This window comes from Bison bison, unplaced genomic scaffold (genome assembly GCF_000754665.1).
Source record: "Bison bison bison isolate TAMUID 2011002044 unplaced genomic scaffold, Bison_UMD1.0 scf7180017864030, whole genome shotgun sequence".
Lineage (NCBI taxonomy): Eukaryota > Metazoa > Chordata > Mammalia > Artiodactyla > Bovidae > Bison > Bison bison.
In genome coordinates this window covers 1,626,610-1,634,751 of record NW_011494602.1, presented here as the reverse complement: position 1 = coordinate 1,634,751, position 8,142 = coordinate 1,626,610, and positions in this window count along the sequence as shown.

Genomic DNA, 8,142 nt, shown 5'->3' with positions numbered 1-8,142 from the left:
CTAGTTCACTAATCCTATCTTCTGCCTCTGTTATTCTACTATTTGTTGCCTCCAGAGTGTTTTTGATCTCATTTATTGCATTATTCATTATATATTGACTCTTTTTTATTTCTTCTAGGTCCTTGTTAAACCTTTCTTGCATCTTCTCAATCCTTGTCTCCAGGCTATTTATCTGTGATTCCATTTTTATTTCAAGATTTTGAATCATTTTCACTATCATTATTCGGAATTCTTTATTGGGTAGATTGCATATCTCTTCCTCTTTTGTTTGGTTTGGTGGGCATTTATCCTGTTCCTTTACCTGCTGAGTATTCCTCTGTCTCTTCATCTTGTTTATCTTGCTGAGTTTGGGGTGGCCTTTCTGTATTCTGGCAGTTTGTGGAGTTCTCTTTATTGTGGAGTTTCCTCGCTGTGGGTGGGGTTGTACGGGTGGCTTGTCAAGGTTTCTTGGTTAGGGAAGCTTGTATCGGTATTCTAGTGGGTGGAGCTGGATTTCTTCTCTCTGGAGTGCAATGAAGTGTCCAGTGATGAGTTATGAGATGTCAATGGGTTTGGAGTAACTTTGGGCAGCCTGTATATTGGAGCTCAGGTCTGTGTTCCTGTGTTACTGGAGAATTTTCATGGTATGTTTGCTCTGGAACTTATTGGTGGTGTTTGGTGCTTGGTTGATGGTGCAGGTGGTGCTTGGTTTCAGTGTAGGTATGGTGGCGTTTGATGAGCTCCTGTCAATTAATGTTCTCTGGAGTCAGGAGTTCTCTGGTGTTTGCAGGATTTGGACTTAAGCCTCCTGCTTCTGGTTTTCAGTCTTATTTTTACGGTAGTCTCAAGACTTCTCCTTCTATACAGTACCATTGATAAACATCTAGGTTAAAGATGAAAAGTTTCTCCACAGTGAGGGACACAGAGTTACATGGAGAAGAGAAGAGGGAAGAGGAAGTTAGAGGTGACCCGAATGAAATGAGGTGGAATCAAAAGAGAAGAGAGCAAGCTAGCCAGTAATCACTTCCTTATGTGTGTTCCACAGTCTGGACCGCTCAGAGATGTTCATGGAGTTATACAGAGAAGAGAAGAGGGAGGAAGGAGACAGAAGTGGCCAGGAGGATAAAATTGGGGAATCAAAAGGAGAGAGACAGATCCAGCCAGTAATCAGTTCCCTAAGTGTTCTCCACCGTCTGAAACACACAGAGATTCACAGAGTTGGGTAGAGAAGAGAAGGGGGAGGGTGGAGACAGAGGCGACCTGGTAGAGAAAAGGAGAGTCCAAAGGATAACACTGGCATGTGTTTGCAGGGTCTCAGCCACACTGGGTCTGCCCCCTCTCATGGTCCGTGTGCCCTCCCTTCCCACACTGCTCAGGCTCTAGGTTGCTCTGCTGGGAACTGTCTGATGCTGGCCCTGGGCTGCCTGCACCTCCCAGGTCTAAGCCGCTCAGGTTCAGGCACTCGGGTAGTCCTCAGAGGCGCAGACTCCATTGGGCCTGCGTTTTGTGCCTTCCCAGGTCCGAGCAGCTCAGGTAATGAGGTGTTTGGCGAGCGCGGTCACTGCGACTTATCTCCTCCCCCATCCCTGCCGCTTGGTTTTCTGGGTGTACACCTTCTGGCGCACCTTCACAGGTGGATGTCCAGAACCCCAGAAGTTTTAGTTAGCAATGAAGCCTGCTTGCAGTTTGGTAGATAATGTCTCTCTGGGGCTGCAATTGCTCCCTTCCAGCTCTGGCTGCCTGTCACTGGAGGGGGATGGTCTGCAGCAGGCTATCTCTGTTCAGTTCTTTGTTCTGTGTGCGGGCCTGGTGGTTTCTTAGGTTAAGGCTTTTCGCTTTGTAGGTATCCCTCAGTCTGGTTTGCTAGCCCAAGTTAGTTCCCTCAGATTGCCCTCAGGGCCTTCAGGCCTGGTCCTTACTCTAAGCAATGCATCCCATGCCTCCCCGCCCAGCCTCTGCTTGCTAGTGGTTTGGTGCAGGCATCTGCGCTGCTTCTCCCCTGGGGGAATTACCGTTGTGCTCATAATCTGTGGGTTTTAATTATTTATTTATTTTTCCTCTGTGTTATGTTGCCCTGTGTGCTTCCAAGGCTCGCCACAGACTCGGCTGTGAGAGTGTTTCCTAGTGTTTGGAAACTTCTCTCTTTTTAAGACTCCCTTCCCAGGACGGAGGTCCATCCCTACATCTTTTGTCTCTTTTTTTGTCTTTTATATTTTTTTCTACCTCCTTTCGAAGACAATGGGATTCTTTTCTGGGTGCCTGATGTCCTCTCTCGGCATTCAGAAATTGTTTTGTGGAATTTACTCAGCGTTTAGATGTTCTTTTGATGAATTTGTTGGGGAGAAAGTGGTCTGGTCCTATTCCTCCAGCATCTTAGGATCGCCTCCCCAGAGGCAGGTTTGAGGCTCATTTTTCTTCTACTGTTTCCATTTTTCATCCCACCTGCTTCTCAGTTGATGGAGTTGTATTGGGCCCTGATGGATCAAGAGGTACCTTTCAGGGAAGCCCAAACAAGGCAAGCTCAGCACTCAGGAGGCTTAGAGAAGTCTCTGAGGATACGGAGGTGACAGTCTGCTGAACAGGGTAGTGTTTTGATGTAGTAAAAGTCCTGCAGACAGTGTCTACAGCAGACATGACCATTTTCCTGAAGGCCCCTGGCAGGTGGTTTTGGGGAATACCCAGAGTTTCTGGGCATCCTATCTGTGTGGCCTGTTTACAGGGCAAATGCCCTAAGGAAAGGGATTAGAAAATTGGCATCCTGCTTTTTGCCCCTCAGTGTGTGATTCTGAGGTGCATCCTACAGAGCCCTTCCAGGGGCCCGAGGCTGTGACCTCAGTTTCCCACAGCAATCCCCTAACAGACATGCTGTGTACTGGCTCTACTTCCCTTCCTTTTCTCCCTGCTCCCCTCTCGCACTTCCACTTCCTGGGACACTTCCCAAATAACATGCCCGCACCCAAGTATTTTCCTCGGGAACCCAAACTACACCCAAGTCAGATAAAAATTTAGTTGCCACAGCAAAAAGAATGCAAGGGACCCCCTGAAAGCTCCATCTCCCTCAAGCTGATACATCCAGGTGTCTTGCTTTGGATTCTCCAGAAGCAAACACTAAGATGAGGACTTCATCACAGATAGTTTATTTGGAAGATTCCAGGAAATGCTGGTAGGGGGGTAAGGAAGTGAGACAGGGAAGGGATGGGGGAGATAAAGTAGGTGTTATTAAGCCACTTATCCCTGTGAGCAGCTGGAGCCCAGTCCTGCAGAGGCACTCTGCTTCTGGAGCACTGAGAGTATGCCTCCAAATCAATAAGTTAAACCCCATGGACCGCAGCACGCCCAGCTTCCGTGCCCTTCACCATCTCCTGGAACTTGCTCAAAATCACGTCCATTGGAGAGTGATGCCATCCAACCGTCTCATCCTCTGTCGTCCCCTTCTTCTCCTGCCTTCCATCTTTTCCAGCATCAGGGTATTTTCCAATGAATTGGCTCTTTGCATCAGGTGGCTAAAATATTGGAGCTTCAGCTTCAGCATCAATCCTTCCAGTGAATATTCAGGAGACTCTAAATGCTTAAAATATGTCTCTGGAAGAAGAGAAAATGCAAGGAGTCACACATTCTCTCATTCAGTAAATGCTTGTAAAGCTCTCTCCACGTGCAGAGGAAGGTGGCCTTTCTGGGGTGTGAAGACTCCTCTCCTATAAGGAGTTCCATGGTAGCCTGCACAGAGGCCCAACTGACTTTTAATCCCGATGAGACCCCTTGAGTTCATGGGCTGTTATGTAGATTATAGACCTGAGAATTAGGAAATGTGTGTTCTCATCCCCACTCTGCCCTTGACCAACCTTGCTCCCAAGACCTCTGTTTCCTCTTGTGCTAAGTGAAGAAGTTGGCATAAGATGTTCTGCAGGCCCTTCCTGCCTGGAATGTGGTTTCAAAGGACCCATGTGCAGAAATGGGTGTAGTTGTGAGGATCATTTGCTGTGTGTAGCTTCCGGTCTGGAGGCATTTCAGGTTAGCTGGAGCTAGAAACTTATTTTTATAATTAATAGCAGTGATGCTTAAAGAAACACCATGCTCTGTGCAAGCTCACTCAGCTAATTGCTGTTGTTCACTTTCTAAGCTGTGTCCGACTTTTTGCGATCTCATGGACTGCAGCACAAGGCTCCTCTGCCCTCCACTGTCTCCCGGAGTTTGCTCAAATTCATGTTCACTGAGTTGGTGATGTCATCTAACTGTCCCATCCTCTGCCACCCCTTTCTCCATTTGCCTTCAATCTTTCCCAGCATCAGTCTTTTCCAATGAGTTAGCTCTTCGCATCAGAGCCAGAGTAGTGGAGCTTCATCTTTAGCATCAGTCCTTCCAATGAATATTTAGGACTGATTTCCTTTAGGATTGACTGGTTTGATCTTCTTGCAGTCCAGGGGACTCTCAAGAGTCTTCTCCAACATCACAATTTGAAAGCATCAATTCATCAATTCTTTGGCACTCAATCTTCTTTATGGTCCTACTCTCACATCTGTACATGGACTGCTGGAAAAGCCATAGGTTTGACTATACAGACATTTGTTGGCAAAGTGGTGTCTCTGCTTTTTAATACACTGTCTAGGTAATTTGGAGGTAGAATTGGAGCCAGAACCTACTTTTCTATTACTCAATTGATGGATCTTTCTATTAATCCATGAACCATATTCTGTGTCAAGCTATAAGGAATACGCCTTCCTAGTTGGTGGACTAACAGCTAAAACACACACTTGATCCAAGCACTGTGATCACGAAATTGAAAGACATCCTCATTTAAGGGCTTAACCCAAATCTCAGGCTATAGGCCTCTTAGGAAAGCTCTCCTACAGAAGTGGTTCTATGTACTACCCATAGAACTTACAATCCCACCTATAGAGATTGCTGTCAAGTGGAAAGGTGGACCAAACAAGTGGATTAAAAAGATCCAACCTTACCATGAGTGCTTAGGTCAGTAGATTTCACCTGTGTTATTTGGCCTTCGTTGATCTATATTGGGGCTTCCCAAGTGGCTCAGTGGGTAAAGAATCCTACTGTATTGTAGGAGAAATGGTTTAGATTCCTAAGTCAGGAAGATCCCCTGGAAGAAGGTGTGGCAACCCACTTCAGTATTCTTGCCTGGAGAATTCCATGGGCAGAGGAGCCTGGCAGACTTCAGTCCATGGGTGGCAAAGAGTCAGACAGGATTGAAGCAACTGAGCAGGCTTATATGATCTATATTCAAGATGTAATAAAAAATTTTAAAAAGTAAAAAGAATATATATATATATTCAAGATGGAAAGTTGGTAATAGTGACAGACAAGGAGAGGGAAGTGAACTGTGGAAAGAAGTAGGGGAATTCAGACTCCTTAGACTGTGAAAGAAATTTAGATGTGAATTGAGAACATAAAGACACACCAGCACTGCTGCTTCCCATGTGAACACATGTGCCTTGATTTCATTCATCGAATGACCAGCTAGAAAATGGTAGCACAGTTGGCATCACATAGGACTGAGTTTAGGCTGGTGATCACAGGGTGAATTATAGGTATTATGCAAACCGCTTTCTATTTTCTGGTCTGATCTTCATTCATGTGCTCCATCATATTCCATCTAAGTGAAATTTTAAGCATTGGAAAATCCAACACAGTAAAAGTCCACTCTAGACTCTTGTGCGGTCCATGGACCAGTGTCATCAACATTACTTTGGGAGCTTGTTAGATATGCAAGATATCAGTCCTGACCCCAGGCCTTTTGCATCAGAATATCTGCATTTTAACAAGATCTCCAGAGGATAAGATAAAATTTTAGAAGCACTTATCAGAGACCTGAAGTGCTGTTCAAAACAAGCAAATACTTCCTTGAGTGGAACCACTGAAAAAAAATCTCAGCCAAAAATAGACTTCTTATGGAGACCTTGCAAACAAGTGGAAAAACTGAATGTAATTCAAATAATCAATACAACGACTTCATATTTACTGCTGTTGTGAGCTTAACATTGAAACAATGTTAAATCAGACACAGAACTTTTAAGAAAAACCTGCTTTAGTTTTTTCCATGTGTGAAGGTACAGGAGGATGTTACAGTTACACCTTAGTTCATTCTACAAAGGACAGGCATGCTGATACTAGGCATAACAATAATTAATGCAAAGAAAAACTCCAGGAGCTGGCCAAAGGCTGTTGTGACAAACTGTCTTCATTCCATGCATGAAATAGAAGGTCTCAAGACCATCAAATTCCCACCTTGTCTTTGAAACCAACAGAGGTATTGTTAATCTTAGTTCTGAAACAACCCCAGCCTTTTTTAGTAGGGAATCTGAGACGTTTGTAAAGAGTGGAGGTTAAAGTTGGCTTTTTCTTTTTCAAAGACCATGAAAGGAATCATTTACAAAACAAATCTCGACTAAATACATTTTGTTGGGGGAAGTGGTGAAATTTTTTAAGAGAACAAACTTTTAAAAGCAACTTGAAAGATCTGAGAGGCATCCTTTCACTGGCAGAGTTCAACAGATTAATTACAAACCATTTTATATAACCATGTGAAGGCATGCAATTGCCTCTTGACTGCTAGGCTTGGAGAGGCACACGGTCACTTCTGCTGTGTTTCATTTGCCAAACCAAGGTCTGTGGCCAATCTTAGATTAAGGGATGGAAAATAGATTCCAACACTTGATGGAAGAAACTACTAAATTACATTGAATGGAAGGGAAATAATTGGGAGAAAATTTGTAATCCATTTACAACATCAGGGCAGGATGATTGCCATAGCAAATAACCCCCAAATCTCAGGATTTTGACACAATAAAGGTTTATTCCTTGCCTTTATTACAGTCAAGTAAGGGTGGGCAGGGGAGTGGGCGTGGGAGGACTCTGATCCACACAGTCATTCAGGAGCCTAAGTTCTTTCTGTCTAGCTGTGGTGTCATTCAAGGTCATGTAGCCTTCCACCATGTCTTCTGTTTCCAGCCAGTAGATGAGGGAAGACAGCAAATCTGTAGAAGGAACATCTCCTAATCATCTCAACCTGGAAGTGTCATACAAATCACTCTTCCCCCTTTGGGAAACCCAGAACTGGATCATGTGGCCAAATACAATTACAAGGGAGGCTGGGAAACTTGGTCCAGCTGTGTTAGGAGGAAAAGGGAAGACGTTGGTTGAACACCTGGCCAGACTCTGCTGCAGCTACAGACTCTGTGACTGAGGAGCACGTTCCAAGAGAAGGGGTGCCTGGACACATTTCAAAATGTTGACTAGTGACCCGGTGCAGTGGACAAAGTTTAGAAAGACAAGGTCATAATTAGGGAGGGGAGACAGACCCAGGTCCCCGTATAAATCCCTAGGAGATGCAGCAGAAGTCTGGGGAGGGGTTTGGAGAGACTTAGGACAAAGTAGGCATTTTGGAGGCAGAGTGACTTTAAAGGAGGAGGCAGGAGTGAAGGGCATAAGAAGAGCTTGAGCCACGTGGGGAGACTGGGTTTGTGTGCTTGTTTGACATTGTTGCCTCTGCTGGGGCCTAAAGTTGCTGCCTTAATGTGGGACGGGTTTGTTAGTGCTGGTCAGAATAATGTACCCCTTTAGGGCTACATTAAAAAGTTATGCTTGGCGCCTCATTTGCACCTTCAAAATATGCACATACATGCACAGGGCAGAAAAGGCTACACTGAGAACATGCATTCTTATGTGCACTGCAGGTAATTGCACAAGCAAACAGGAAGTTGCATAGGTATGCAGGCAGTCTCCCGCTGGAGAGCTGGGTGTCGGCATGGGCAGGCGTGTGCCTTGTCCATTTGCAAAGGGTTTTAAAGGATTCTGTGGTGGGGAGGGAGGGAAAGCAGGCCTCCAGGCATCTACTTCTCCAGCTACAGCTGTCCTTGGTCCTTCTCAAGGTTTTCTTTCTGGGCAGGGCCAAGTTCAGGGCATGTTGTTTGTGGCTGTAGAAAAACAATGCCTTTTCAAGGTCTTATAGGAGCACTCATGCAGGGGGTTTGGTCTGAAAATGTGTCCCCCCCACCCCCAACACTCATGTGTTGGGATCCTCAAGCCCAGTGTGATGGTGTTTGAAGGTGGGGCCTTTGGGAGGTACTTGGGTCCTGAGGGTGGAGCCCTCCTGAACAGAATCAGGGCTCTTATAAAAGAGGCCCCAAAGAGCTCTCTGGCCCCTTC